Source organism: Lontra canadensis, unplaced genomic scaffold (genome assembly GCF_010015895.1).
Source record: "Lontra canadensis isolate GAN:19392208 unplaced genomic scaffold, GSC_riverotter_1.0 scaffold1, whole genome shotgun sequence".
In the NCBI taxonomy this organism is placed as follows: Eukaryota; Metazoa; Chordata; class Mammalia; order Carnivora; family Mustelidae; genus Lontra; species Lontra canadensis.
In genome coordinates this window covers 72,078,208-72,095,213 of record NW_022630995.1, presented here as the reverse complement: position 1 = coordinate 72,095,213, position 17,006 = coordinate 72,078,208, and positions in this window count along the sequence as shown.

The following is a 17,006-nucleotide window of genomic DNA, read 5'->3' as shown; positions in this document are numbered from 1 at the left end:
ACCCAAAGCTGCATTGTTTATGACAAAAAGTTTTTAGATTTCATAACATTTCCTGCTGAGTTTTTTTTTTTTTTTTTGGAGGGGGGAGGGTATCTGAGTAATATAGTCAAAACTAGTTTTTACAAAGCTAGGATGATTCTGCATAGCTGCTGTCATGCACAGAGTAGTTGTGAGACTTACTCAACATTAAAAGATAAAAATGATTTCTTGCTACCTGTAATAAATGTGTATTTAAAACCACCACCTGAGTGTAAGAGATTTAAAAATCATAGTGACTCCAGAAAATAGCCATTTTCTGATTCTCCTAAACTCTAGGTGATCCCCAAAACTAAGTAAAAGATACATATTCTTCATTTGCATGTTGTTTCATTGAATTTCCAAAAAAATTAACTTCAAAATTAAGCAATGATTATGATGACATAAAACTATGCATATAGCAAAAACCTGGAAAGGAACACATAGAATAATAGTTTTGGGAAGTGTGATATGTATGATTTTTTTTTCTAAAGTGTATAAACTTTGTTATATCATGATTATAAATTTAAAATGAATTGGAAATATAAGTTAATGTTAAAATGTTTATTCAAAACAGTAAGAAAGACAAAACATTTTAAACCCCACTAACTTTCCTAATTTAGTGTCCATAAAACAAAAACCAACAAAAAAAAAAATTCCTAGATTCCTTTTGGCTGTGGTTATAGACGGTTTCGGATTCAGTGAGAATTTAACATTATCATTACCCTGAAGCTACATTTACAAACACCATTAAATACACTTCTAAATGTCTGAACAGGAATAACAAACAAAAACAGTGAGAGAGAGGTGGAGATGAGGTAGGTGGGAGGTTCAGGAGGGTGCAGGAAAGAAACAGCCACTAGGAAAGTAGCACAGAGGTCAGAATCATTTCTGTTATTTTGGCACCTGAGAAAATTCTAACACCTCCATGCTCTTCCATCCAAATAATTGAGCCTTTATCACTTCCTTTGTATATTATCCCACCTAAATCCTATCTAATTTGCTTTGGGTATCCCAAGTCAGGGTTTTTACACAGCCAAAATAAAAAGTTTTTCCTAGTTGTTACGCCTTTCATAAAGTAAAAATGGGTAGTGTCCCTCATTTAATCTGTGGACACTCCTAAAAAAAAGGAAGCTAAAGGAAGATTCTTCTTCACTTCTCCTCTCCCTACCTGTCCTTCCCCTCACACAAGTGAGGAGAGAGTTTTCTGTTTCCCCCCAAAAGAGAACTGACTAGTGCTGAAGAAATATAAGTTAAAATCAGAACACTAGAAATCCCAGGGAATAATTTTATCTTTACCTCACACGGAACGACACTTTGATTTTAAATTTTGTGCTAAATGACTGAACTAATAAATTGAGACTATGACCCCACTCAGACAGGAAGTCAGGTAAATTATAAAAGAAGAAAAAATGTTCTTTTAATATCAAATAACTTTCTCCTCTTTTGTAGTATTATGAAAAACTTGAAGTTTGACTAATGACCAAAGAGACTGTACTATCATATAAGAAAGCCATATTCAAAATTTTGCAAAGCTGCAGATAATCACCAGAGACACAACATACCTCTTCCAACCACCCACAAATTTGCAGAAATTTCAGGTTCTAAAGAAAATGTTGAGTAAACATCAACATTAATGAACTCTTATAATCTACAGTCCTAAACTTTATAAACTAAGAATTTATAGTCTTCAAATACGTGTGTATCATAAAAATGAGTCCTAAGCCAGTGCATTTATATTCCTCCTAATTCAGGCTGCATTTTAAGCATTCCTGTCAAATTAGTGCTATTTACAAATATTTAGCTAGTGCTCTTTATGCACAATGGATACCCCCAGCTCTCTAAAAGTATCTTAGGAAAGAAATAAATGTGATATACTGTGGTTGGTTCCCTTTTCTGGTAATAATTTCTGTCCCATGATTATAAATATGTGCATATAGGGACGCCTGGGTGGCTCAGTTGGTTAAGTGGCTGCCTTTGGCTCAGGTCATGATCCCAGCGTCCTGGGATCGAGTCCCACATCAGGCTCCTTGCTCGGCAGGGAGCCTGCTTCTCCCTCTGACTCTGCCTACCATTCTGTCTGCCCGTGCTCGATCTCTCTAACAAATAAATAAAAAAATTTTTTTAAAAATCTTTAAAAAATGCTAAAAAAATAAAGAAATAAAAATAAATATGTGCATGTAATGATGTGGCCAAAAATAATCCTCTTCCTGGCTGCCAGGTATAGGAATGTAACCTGAGCCAGGACATTACTAAACAGAATGAGATTTATCTTTTCTCAACCAGTGGAAGTTGTAAAGATGTGACCCAGAACAAATGGTGACCATGTGCCCTGCCATGTTGAGTAAGTCCTCATGAAACAAAAGAGAATATGCAGAGATGAGAGACACTTTCAAAGTCCCGAATCATCAAGGCCTGATTTCGTTCCAAAGGGACCCAGGTTGGCTGGAGGTCCTGAAGATTTTCCTCCAATTCTAGAAGCTACATAGTTTCCTTCTTAGATATGCTACCTCACACCACACACACAAAACAGCGACATGGGTGGTAGAGCTAAATGTAAATGCGTATCATTAAAGGTTCTCAAATGGGTTGACTTATGATGCTCATTAGCACATGGGATTATTAGCACATGGGATTATTAGCACATGGGATTATCAGCAACTGAAGCATGGCTAGGCCAACTGGGATGCGCTATATGTGTAAAATAGTCATTCATATTAATTTCACCTGTTCCTATTTTTTAATTTATTTATTTATTTTATTTTTTATAAACATATAATATATTTTTATCCCCAGGGGTACAGGTCTGTGAATTGCCAGGTTTACACACTTCACAGCACTCACCATAGCACATACCCTCCCCAATGTCCATAACCCCACCCCCCTTCTCCCAACCCCCCTCCCCCCAGCAACCCTCAGTTTGTTTTGTGAGATTAAGAGTCATTTATGGTTTGTCTCCCTCCCTATCCCATCTTGTTTCATTTATTCTTCTCCTACCCCCTTAACCCCCCATGTTACATCTCCACTTCCTCATATCAGGGAGATCATATGATAGTTGTCTTTCTCCGATTTACTTATTTTGCTATTTTTTTAAAGAGGCTACTTAAAATTAAAATGATACATGTGGTACATGGGGCACCTGAGTGGCTCAGTCAAACATCCAACTCTTGATTGTACCTCTGGTCACAGTCTCAGAGTTGTGAAATCGAGCCCCATGTTGGGCTCTACAGTAGGCATGGAGTCTACTTAAGATTTTCTCTCTCTCCCTCTGCCCCTCCCACCCCCACGCCTTCTCTCTCTCTCCCTCTCTCAAATAAATAGATAGGTAAAAGTATATATGTGGTACAAATATCTGGCTCCCATTATATCTCTAATAGACAGTGCTGATCTAGAAAAAACATAACATATGTTCTCAACAGGTATAAGAAGGGATTTCTTAAAAGGGACATACAAAGTACTAATCACAAAAACAAGATATATTGAAATATATTAAAATTAAGAATTTCAGTTCATCAAAAGACATGATTGAGAGATTGTAAAAGTGAACCATAAAATAAGAGGGAGTATTTCCAAGTGGCAAAGATCTCATATCCAGAATAAATAATAAATTCCTATAAATCAATAGTAATAAGATGGGCAACCTAATAGAAAATCCACAAGAAATCTGAACAGACACTTGATAAACGGCCAATGAATTTTTTTAAAAACTGCAAAACCACTTTAGTCATTAGGGGAATTAAAACTAAAACTACAATGTGGTATTAATTCCCACGATCATAGTGGCCCACATGAGAAAGATGACAACATCTGGAACAGTAGGAGTGTGGCACTAGTAAAACCTACTAAAGTTAAATGTACACATATGTTTTGACCAATAAATTCCATTTCTAGGAATATAAACCAAAAAATGCAGGACATTCATATGCCAAAAGATACGGATAAAAAATATTCATAGTAGCTTTATTTATAATGCCAAATAATAAAAATAACACAAATGTATTGTATTTATTCAGTGAAATACAACAAGACAGTAAAAAAGGAACAGCTGTGTACAATAATATGGATAACTCTCACATAATATTAGACAATGTATACAAAATAAAATACTATATAATTTAATTAACATATTAAAAAAACAAGCAAATGACTCTATAGGGTAAAAACTCTGATGGTTGTCTTTGGAGATAACTGGATTCTAGTGATTGGGGGCGACACAAAGGCAGTTTCAGGGTCCTAGTCATGTACTATTCAACAAATTTGGTAGTAATTACAGTAGTCCTTCAACTTTGTGATAATTCACTGGGCTGTATACCTGCATTTTTGTACTTTACTGTATCTATGTCAAAACTCGATTTTTCAAAAAAAATAAGCATTTCAGTTGAAAATTTATAATAGCCTCTCAAAAGCAGATGAAGCAGGTTAAATAAGCAAAACATGAGAAAAATCTGAAGAATATAATTAATAAACTTAGGATAGTAGCTTTATAGAGAAGTTCCTATCCACCAAATAGAAAATACAGATTATTTTAAAGTGTATATAAAGCTTTCACAGAAGAAACCATGTAGATCTCTGATAAAAGGAAACCCTAATACATTCCAAAGAATTAACACCAACACTACATTCTTATCACAATGCAACAAAATTAAAAATAACAACTGTGAAAGTTAAAAATGTACATAATTTATAGTAATTTAATTTAATTTTAATTTTAATTTAAAAATATATTATCAGTGTATCTTTACACTGAAAAAGAAACATGAGAAAAATATACAAATTACTTAAAAATAAATAAGAAAGTATATGTTCAAATTTGTGAGACTCAGTAAAAAAATAAAGAAAGAAAAAAATTCAAAGCTATAAGTTACATTAATCAAAAAATAAGAAACACTTAAGCACTGTTGGGGGAAGTGTAAATTTGTGCAAATACTGTGGGAAACAATATGGAGGTTCCTCAAAAAATTAAAAATAGAATTACCAAAGGATCCAGTAATTCAACTACTGATTATTTGCTGAAAGAATATGAAAACACTAATTCAAAAAGAGATATGCTCCTCTATGTTTACTGCAGCATTATTTCCAATAGCCAAATTATGGAAGCAGCCTAAATGTCTATGGATAAAGAGGGGATATATTAATATATATGTTCATATATATACATATATATAGGAGACACATATACATATATATAATAGACTATTGTTCAGCCATAAAAAAGAATGGAATTATGCCATTTGTACAACATGGATAGATCTAGAGGGTATAATACTAAGTGAAATAAATCGCCCAAGAAATACAAATACTCCATGATTTCACTCATATGCAGGATTTAAGAAACAAAACAAATGAACAAAATTAAAAAAAAAAAAAAAGATTAACCAAAAATCAGACTCCTAACTATAGAGAACAAACTGATGATTACCAGAGAGGAAGTGGAAGGGCAGATAGGTGAAATAGGTGCAGAGATTAAAAGTACACTTATCAGGATGAGCACTGGGTAACGTTTAGATCGCTATGTTGTATACCTGCAACTAATGCAACACTGTATGGTAACTATGCTGGAATTATTTTTTTTTAATTTAAAAAATTAAAAATAGGAAAAATTTAGATCAAATAAGCCAAATATCCAACACAGAATTTGGGAGAAAAAGACTATATTTAAAGAAGAAAAAAAGATAATTCAAGGAATCAAGAAATTAAGAACGAAAAGATGAAAGAAAATATTCCCACAAGCAAATTTTAATTATTTGTAAAGACCAATATAGATAAAAGTCTGACAAAAGTAAACAAAGAAAAATTAGGAAGTTAATTATATCTGGAATGAAAAAGAGAAAATATCGTAGAGAGCTAGACAGTTTTTAAATAACAAAGGGATATAATGAACAACTATATGGCAAATAATACGAAAACCTAGTGTAAATGGACATATTCTGGAAAACAAATATTAGAATTTGAAATGGCACTGAAATAGAAACATTGAATAAATAAGAAAAATTGAATAACAATTTAAAGTGATAATCAAAGATAAGCTTGACTCAGAAAAACCAAAAAACAACAACAAATAAAAATTAGGCCCTACTTGTTTTACATGTAAGACCTACCAAATTTTCATGAACTAAATAATTCCTTTCTTAGAGAAGTTATTTAAGAGACTTAAAATTCTTACTGTAGGAACAGGCAAGGACTTTATCTGAAATTGTATCTTTTTTTTATGTATCCTCCCTGACCTGCTTTCTGTATGTTCATACGAGTACTCATTAAATCATTCTTTAGTAGATCACTTGTATGTGATTCTTCATCTCACAGTATTTGTCTGGAGAATCTGATCTAAGATGGTTGATATTGAAAGTAGTCTAGAATCCGAACTCTAGGAAAGAGATTTGTAGTTTACTCACTCACCTGTCAAATAGCAGTAAGGACACCAACATTAGAGGCAAGTAGAATACTTACATCAACTGTCAGGCTGTTGTATTGCAATTGCTAAGACTTTCCCCTGAGGTGAACTGGGATAAAACACAGTTGGAAAGGGATGCACTGCCTTGCACAAGCTCTTTGGTATTTGGGAACAGTAGAAACATTCCTCTTAATGTCAGGAATAAGACAAATTCACTTTCACTGTTATCATTTAATATCTATTTCGTACTAGCCACTTCAATTAGATAAGAAAAAGAACTTAGGCATTAAAAAAATGAAACATGAAGGCAAAAATTCTCACTATTTTTTAATTACCTGGAAAAAATAAAACATTTAACAACAACAATGAAAAATTACTACCATAATCAAAGTATTGTAAGGTAATGAATAAAAATAAATGAACAGAAAAGCAGTAAATTTCATACATTGTATATATGTGTGTTTATATATAAAAACAATTATATGAAATAATGAAAGCACTTATGTCATTTAAAATAACAATGATGAATTTAAAACTAAAATGAAATTAACAAGAAATTGGTAAAGCATACACTTAAAAAACCAGCTTGAGCAAATGAAAAGGTATGTTATGTTCTTGGATTGGATGACTAATATAAAGCTGCCAATTTTTATAATTAATTTGAAAATGGAACACAATCCAAGTGAAAATGCCAAATATTTAACTAGAAAAAGTGATTCTGCAGTTATATGAGAATGCTGTCTCTTAATCCTGAAAAAATAAGAGCATTGAGGGAATTCTAGACTATCAAGATGTATTATAACTCTTTAGTAGTTAAAACTTTGAGGCATCAGTATTTTTAAAAACAGAGTTATAGAATAGAATACAAAACCCAGGAATTGACCTAAATACATTCAGAACTTTATCAAGTGATGAAAGCATCATCTCAAACTAGAAAGGAAAATATGAACTATTCAATAATGAAGTGAAGAAAGCTAGATAAGCATTTAGAAAAACATAAAGTTGAATCAGTCCTACACATCTTACAACAGAAATAAAATCCTAATAGGATTAAGGGTGTCAATGTAAAAATGAAATTACAGAAGTCCTATAACAAAACATAGTAGAATTCCTGTAGAATCTAAGAGTGGAGAAAGCTTATCTAAATGACACAAAATCCAGAAGCCATTAAAAAAAATCATAATATTAGGAGAATACAAATTTTAAAATCCATGTTGCAAAAAAAAATAGTAAAAAATGAAAATGGGATGATATTTTTAATATTACAGCCAAAGATCTACTCTCTTTAAATGTAACAACTTTATACAAATCAATAGGAAAAAAGATATCAAACCTAATAGAAAATTAGCAAAGGATATTAATAAATTCTTCACAGAAAAGAAAATTCAAGTGGCTTTCATACATATGAAAAGACGCTCAAGCTAACTCGTATTGAGAGAACTGCGATTCCATAAATCAAGGATGTGCTTAATAATAAGTAGAGCTGGTCAAGAAGAGAAGCTTTCTTGAAGCAGCTTTTACTGTTCAAACTTGGAATAATTTGAGCATCATGAAAGATAATGATTGCAAAGAAAAATAATTTTTAAAATAATTTTTAAATCATTTTAAAAAATGATTAAGTGTAGTTTTCCTAGGAGAGAAAGAGAGAAGGGAGAGAAGAAAAAAAAAAGGAAATTTGTTCTTTAACGAATCACAACTAATATACGTAAAAGGAGTGAAGAATTAGAAAATCAGTTATTTTGCAATTCAATGCAATAATTGATTCATATAACAATCATTATGAGTGCAAAAACCACCAGGTGAAACCTTGTTGAAAGACAGAATATTTACATAAGCCTGAATTATCTCTCCAAAAAATATTTATAATTTTCAAAGAAGGAAACAGACCTTTTACAACACAGATATATGACTGTCACTACCTTAATTAAGTGTCCAAAGTAGATACCATCAATAGGGCCTATAGATGTAACCAATACTGATAATCCAATATTACCTATGTAGAATTCTTGTCCAAAATATTTAACCTGAATTCAGTGATGGGGGAATAATTAGAAACATCCATAATCAGACAACATTTATTTAACAAGTAGCTTATGACTTTTTTTTTTTTTAATTCAAGGTGATACAAGACAAGGGAGGCAGGGGACTATTCTATATTAGAAGAAATTAAAGAGATATTACAACCTAAGGCAGTCTGTGAAACTTGACTGATCCTCAGATTTTTAAAAAAGGATATACGAAATATATTTGCAACAACTGAGGAAGTTTGAATAACAATTATGTTTTGGATAATATATGGAATTTTGTTAATTTTCTTAAGTATGACAATAAAATTGTGATTACATGGGAGAATATAATTTTTCTTCACAACTGAATATATAATATATATGGGTAAGGTATCACGATGTATCCAATGTATATCTAAGTGGTTCAGCAAAAATATGTGTAAAGAGAGATAAGTGAAATGCAGTAAAATATTAACATTGTGTTATAGTTTGTGGTAGCCAATGTTTCAAAACATCAATGCCCATCGGAACTAGAATGATCAAATAATTATCCAAATATACAACAGAATACTAGCCAGCTATTTTTAAAAACCCCAACCTTCAAATTTCTTAATGTCAAGATACATAGATTTCTAAATTATATATGCTAATAAGTAACAAAGGAAGAACAATCATTGTATGGGTGTGTGTATAAATATGACTACATAAAATCTCCACATGGAAATTGAGTAGGTGGGGTCAAAGTAGGAAAGAAATTCTCACTATATACTTTTTTCAGTGCCATTTGATATTTAATCACTGTGAATGAATAATTATTGTAGCAACAACAACAATTTTAACAAAGTACAATGGAGAAAGCTCAAAAATGTAGAAAAAAAGAAGATAATAAGGCAATACCAGAAATCGGCATAAATGATGATAATAACAAACAAAAGAAACATTATATGATTCTATGAAAAACTGACAAGCTAAGTATACTTTTGGCAGGATGGATTAAGGTATGAACAAACAAGGTAAAAGCAAATCTTCATGAAAGAAATATAGGGGTCTTAACTACCAACAAAATACAGGTTTAAAAACTAATAAAGTGGTCCAAATTCAAGCTAATTCATTTGAAAAAAATCATATTAAACCCAACTTTCTAGAAAAATCACCATCACTGAAATGACTCAAGAATAGAAATTTTGAATTATTTAATAGTTAGAAACTAATCAGCAGTTTAAAAATCATATATAATGAATGAACAAAAAATATACAGGTAAATATAGGAAAATCTACATTCAAATAAAACATACTTTGTGGTGGCACCTGGGTAGCTCAGTGGGTTAAGCCTTTGCCTTTGGCTCTAGTCATGATCCCAGGGTCATGGGATCGAGCTCCACATCAGTATCTCTGCTCAGCAAGGAGCTTGCTTTCCCCCACCCCCGCCTACTTGTGATCTCTGTCAAATAAATAAATAAAATCTTAAAAAAAAATTCTTTCTGTCTTAAGCAAATTGTTACCCAAAGTAGAAAGAGAAAAACTAATCTCCAAAAAAAAAAAAAAAAATACAGTAAGAACAAGGAAAATGAGGGTCCAGTTTTACTTGAAACACAGATAAATGCATGCTTAAGTGTTAACATAAATCATTAAATATTAGTTAACTATAATCAATAATGTATTAAACAATTCACAATAATCAAATCATGTGATCTCAATAATATAAAGTTAGTTTAACAACAGAAAAATCAGTGCAAATTTTAAATTATGTAATTAGTGGATGCTAAAAATTATAAATTTCACATTTTTATGTAGTTATTTTATATATGCTTATATAGTAAAATATACACATACATATTCTATTCAGTATTTTATTGGAATTCTTAACCAACACAAAAAGGACAGAAAAGGAAATTGAAAGTATAAAAATTATTTTTAAAATATCCTGGTTATTCACAGGTGTTATTACTGTCTAAACAAAAAGCCCAAGAGAACCTACAAATCAGAATATTAAAAGTAATAAGAATTTTCAGCACAGTTGCTGGATATAAGATCATTATATAAAAAATAACATTTCTAAACATAAAACAAATAACTATAAAATATAATCCTTTAAAAAGTATCATTAATTGAAATTTGCTAAGTGATGGGTTTGTGGCAGAGAATTAAATATGCCAATATAAGGAAATACATATTATTTCCACCTAGCAAGCAATCAAAAGTGAAATGTCAAGTTACCCCCTTCTAAAAAAAAATGTATCATTAATGATTTTTAAAAAATGCAGAATACGTAAAAGTAAGTTCAAATTTTAGGAAAAAAACTGTAGTATTCACTGACTTACAAGATTTATTGAGCAGACCTATACCCTCTTCTTGAATGACAAAAAACTATTTTAAAGATGTCAGTTCTCACTAAATGAGAACTGCTATATCAAACTAAAATCAAAACTTAGCATTTTATGAAACTAGATAGCCCATCCTCAAATTTACGTTATGATGAAAAGCCAGAAATATCCAGGACACATTAAAAAAAACAAACAAACAAACAAAAAAATTAGTATGAAGAGGATTCAACCAACTGGAAGGCATGACTTATTAAAATAACATATGGTGACTAAATTCATAAGATACTGGTACAAAAACAAACAGACCAGTGGAAGAGAGCAGATAGCTTATTAAAAAGACTTAATTATATACAGAGTATTGGTATTTGACAGGTAGCACTACAGCACAGTGGAGACAGAGTGGTCTGTTTAATGCACAGTGTAGGAAAAGATATCTATGCAGAAAAGGTTGAAATTATACCCCTACCTCACACCACACACACACACACACAAATACTTTCGACAGATAAAGCTTTAAACAATAAAAATCACATTTAAAAAATATTTTACAAGAATATACAGGAGTAAATTTTATGTCACCACATAGTGAAAGATTTCTTACACAAGATAGATATCTACATGGCTTACTTCCGCATTTGATGAGTTCTCTGCTCTAATGTTACTTTATAATAAAGGCCTTCTTTGACCACCAGATATAGAATACCGGTCCCCATTCTTGATGCTTGATATTGTCTATATTATTATCCTGTTTTAGTTGTCATCACAGAAACTAGTACCACTGTTGAGATGGGAGTAGGAACTTTATAGTGTTCAGTCCTCTGTTCTCAAGATCTAGAAGCTCATACATAGTATTCTCTCAATAACATTTGTAGAATTATAAAAATACAAAAAAGCTTTAAAAAGTATTAATAAATTTACCACAGTGAGCTAAAATTTTTCTATAAAAATCTTCATAAACATAGAAATAAGCCATATCTGACAGATATTTACATTCCCCCTAAGAGAAGGACTTAAAGTCCAAAATATATAAAGATATGTGCAAATCTATAAGAAAAGAAGAATGATGAAAGAGAAGATTTAATTAGACTAGTCACAGAAAAGAAGATCTACCAGGCAAGTAACATGAAAATGTGTACCACGTAAGGTACACAACCACTTTACTGACAAATGGGACAAATGGTAATAGCAAATTTGCCACTTCCAGCACCGCTTCAAAAAATCAAGTGAGGCTTACCTACCTAAAACACAGAGAAGGAAGCGAGTGCACCCAAGACCTACCTCAGAGATGTCAGCTACATTCTTCAACAGCGATGGAGGGTCCAGCTTACCAGGGGCAGAACAGAACATATGAATGAGAGAGGTCCCCCCTGGCTTTCTGTTTGCATGACATCCACTCTCCAGACCTCGCCTGACATAAATAATCCTGGACTACTTCTACATGTGAACTAATCTGGGTAAGTGCCAAAACCACCTCATCTGGGCCAGGTTTATCTCATCAATCTCAGAAGTATACAATCTACAATATGATTGCAAGTTACCCTGCGTTACGCCTAGACATGAACTAACTTCATCCAACTTCCTCACCCACCCTAGGCTAACATAGTTTCATCCAAAATAGAATCAGAAGAAAAAAACACATTCTTCTTGAATACATATGCAATGATTACCACAGCTGACCACACACTAGGCCATAAAACAAATCCCACGATTTTTCAAATGAAAGGTATCATACAGGTCATGTTCTCTGACCACAACACAATTAAATTATAAGTTGCGCATAGGAAGTATAAAGACCCATTAAGAACTCATTGGTCACAACATAAATGGTAAGAAATTTAAAAATTTGTAGAGATTAATAAAAATGAAATTAATTAATAAAAATAAAAATGCTATATTTAAACTTAAGGACATTGGTTAAGGTCTCACTGAAGAGAATACACAGCCTTAACTGTTCATGTTAGAAAAGAAGACTAAAGAATTAGACTAAACATCTAACAAAATATTAGAAACAAATAACAAGCTCACAGAAAGTAAAGGAAATCATTAGAAAGATGAAATAGGGACTCTCCATACACTGTCTAAGTCAGATCTCTGAAAGGTGACAACATAGAAGTATAACCTCTTGTAATGCTGAGGGATAAGAAGAGAAAGGGAATACATAAAAATATGAATGATAAAGGAGACAGAATACTAATAATGCAATTGAAATTAAAAAGGTAATATGTGACCATTATCAACAACCTATTCAAATGTAACGAAAACCTAGGTGACAAATATTAGAGAAAGCTAGCCTAACGAAACTAACCTGTGATGATATGAAATGTCTGAACGGTACTGTAACTATTAAGGAAACCAGAGAGTTGCAGAAGCTTAAGAGAGTAACATAGATCAAGATGGTTTCACAGGTGAGTCTTACTAAACTCCCAAAGATTAGTACAGTTGGTAACTTGCATACCATACAACTGGTCAGTTCTACTCATAGCAGTTTAGCTAAGGGCATTGCTCACACATGTGCAGTATGAAATGTTCACAAAAACAATCAAAAAGCAAAACATTACAAACAATGCAAATTCCCTCTACTGGAGAATATTTTTAAAATTACATTTTATAAAAAAAAATAAAATTGTGTTTTATTCACACAATGGAATGTGAGAAAGTAGAAACTATAACTGCTTGCAACAACATGGATGAATCTTATATAATGGTAAGTAAAATTAAGTCTCCAAAATCGTTCAATATGATACTCTCTTCATGATGTTCAAAAAAGCTAAAGCAAACACACACACAAATGCACATTTCCTAGAAAACAAGGAAATGATAAACACCTGAAAATTCAGGGTTATAGGAGACAGAGGTGTAAAAGTTCAGAGGTGTCCATAACATTATCTGTAAATAAACAGACAAAAAAAATATGATCAGGCATGGACTAATTATGATTTTTGTATCATGAACCTAGGAATCTAATAAATGGGATTCTTTCAGAGATCCTAGGAAATAAAGGGGAGTAGCTCTATCTTCTCCTCTCCTAGTAACAAATCTTAACCAGATATTTTATGCAGGGAAATGAAATAAAGAGGGGTTGTTTCACCCCTCCCAGGCTGACGAGTATTTAAGATGGATAACTTCCACATGTTGGTGTAGATATGGGGAAAAATAAACCTTAATGTTAATCTGAGAGCATAAAATTTATACAACTTTAGAGAACTATTTAGAAATACCTAAAAAAGTTAAAGTTGCACTTGCCCTATGAGTTACAAATTTCATTTCATAATTCCCATACAACTGCTCAAAGGAGACAAGTACAAGGGGACCATTCCCTGCACTATTGCTTACAACTGCAAAAATGTGGAAATGCCCATATATTCATCGCAAGGAGATGGATAAGTTGCAGTTTATTCTACACAACTAATAGGATGTGTGAACTAAGTTTGCATGCATTAATATCTCCAAAACATAAGCTTACATGAGAAAAATGAATTCCAGTAGGATTCACACAGTATATGCCATTTATGTAAAGTTTGAAAGTACATAATATATAATACCTGGGGGGCTGTCAGTTGAGTGTTCAATTCTTGGTTTCATCTTGGGCAATGATCTCAGTGTCATGAGATCAAGCCCCACATTGGGCTAGTGCTCACCAGGGCAAGAATCCTACCCTCTCCTTCTGACCCTCTCCCAGCTCACACACTCTCTCAAATAAATAACTTTTTTAAGTACACAATACAATTTTGCATATTCTTTATGAATCTAGTCCATGTGTAATAAAAAACCAAAAACACATAGAGGGGTACAACTAACTGCAGAAGAGTGGTTTCCAATTTACCTTTGAGGAGGCAAAAGAGGAAAAGGTTACAAGGATGAGGTTTTGTGGGGATCTTTAATGTTTCATTTCTTTCAAATAAAAATAAGGTGTGAAAAGGAAACATGATAAAATAATACCTGTTCAATCCAAATTGTGTACCCTGTGTTTGTTACATTATTTTTTAAATTTTTCTGTAGGTCTGAATTATTTCAACAATAAAATTTCATTGAATTCTGTAACAAAAGAATTTGACATCTTAACCTTTACCTAAAGTCCCAGTAACCATGATTAGCTCTAGTAAGAATTTGTAGCACACATAGAAGGGAATCACTGGAATCCTTGGAATGGTAAGATATGTCCAGTTTTTGTTAGTAGCTATTTGACTCAACTTAGCCTAAACTGTGCCATGAAAGAGATTTTGGTAAGACTACTCATCCTCCTATAATATAAATTTTTTATCAGTCATCAGGGAATAGCAGAAAGTACTTTTTTATAACAGATGGTTGAGGTTATATTAAAACTAAACAAACTAAAATCATTCATAGATGAGCAATTTCAAAACACTTAAAGTAATTAAAATCTTCAATTTTTCTATTGCAATTTTTTTGAAAATGTGTGAGCTCCAGAGAAAATTTCAGAAGCAATGAAGGGGAAATTATAAATGTAACTTATACATTTAAATATGGGTCATGTGTACAACTGAACTACCATGATTCTCATGGTATTTCCATTTCAATAATTGATACTATAAAAAAAACTATGTGCTTTGATTTCAACCATGATATAGAGTCATCACAATAGCTACGGGCAAGTCTCAACTTGGATTTCTACTCCTTCCTCTTTCAAGAAGCAGGAAATCTTATAATCTCTGAAAAGGATACACCCTTCATTACTACTGACGGCATCTCTACAGTATGGTTTATGCCAGCATTCATTGGAATAATTTTTTAGATATGCTGTACTTCATATTCTGTACTGGGAAAAAAAAGCTTATTAAAGGAATTTGCAAGAGAATAATTGCAAATAAAATGAAAGCATTCCTGAAGGGAGGGAAGGGTAGAATCCTGTCTAGAACATAAATAAATTTACATATTCATCTATTAAGCAAAACAACTAATGAATTGTGAAATCAAGCCCAGCTAATTCAGTCATGAAGTTATATGAAAATCTCCATGTAAAATTCAGAGTCAGAATTCGCCTAAACAATTTCTATAAAATGGCTGACTCACGATAGCAGGTGTCACAAAGAACCATAAATAAATTGTAAAATCAAAACTTATAAAATTCATTTGCTAAAACTGAATTACTTTTCAAATATGTTTATGTTAGTAAATATTTGAATTAATTTTGCTAAATAAATCCTTCTTCCACTTTGGACATCCTTTGAAGGCATAAAAATACCATACAGTCACATACCTGACTATATAGAGCCCTTAGATGAGAATATCCACTTTGGAAGACCTAGGCCCATTCATTGACCTCTTCAATCTGTGCGTTCCTCCTGAGCCTCTGTCCATTAATTTCTTCCTTCAGCAAATATTCAATAAATATCTCCATGTGATACACATTATACTAGGTGGGAATATTTAGTGGGTGATGGTGATGTTATGTCCAGAGACTGTGTATAATTCCTACTTTCATGAAGATTACAAGCTAGTAGAGAAGGAACAACTAATAAATTAATTATAATTATAATACATACCAAAAAGGAATCTTCTGGGAGTCAAAATGATAGGGGAGAGATCTAAGAGTCAGGGATGAGGTCCCCCAAGAAGGCACAAGAACACTCACAGTTTTCAGCCATCATTTTACCTTGCTCCAGTCGCCCCATACAGCTTGTCTCAGGAAGCCAAGGCCATACCCCGATAGGCTTTACTCAGCCCTTTCCTCCCTCTTACCCCTTTCTTCCCCACATCCTGATCTATTCTTTTATAATGAACCCGTGTCTGGCTTCCATCTTCAAATTTTCCAAATATACTTCATCTATTTAATATGCAGAGACTCCTATGGGCACTCGACACAGTTATTTCCTTGTGTCGTGTAAGTAAAAAGCCAAGAGAAGCAGCAATTGTCAATGGAAGGTTATCTTCTTTCCAAATTCTTACATACCCCTCAGTCTGTTCCCTTTTATTGCAAAGAAGAAAATGAGAGCAGAAGCGTATGGAGGAGGAGGGAATGAAAGAAGAGAAAAAAGAAGAGAAAGTTAAAAGGGAATAAAAGGAGAAGGAGAGAAGAGCATCACCGGCAAGTTCATGATCAATTTTAAAAGCACAGGAGAACCTTGACATGCCTTTTCCTCCCTCCCGTTGTTTTTTTTCCTTCTCTCTTTCACCTTTCTCCTTCTTTCCCATTTTATCTTCTGTGGCCTCAGTACACATACATGCACAGTTTAAAACTTGTATCATGGTATTACTAGAAGCAGAGATCTTCTTCCATACAGATTGCACAGCAATGCAAACGTCAGCCCC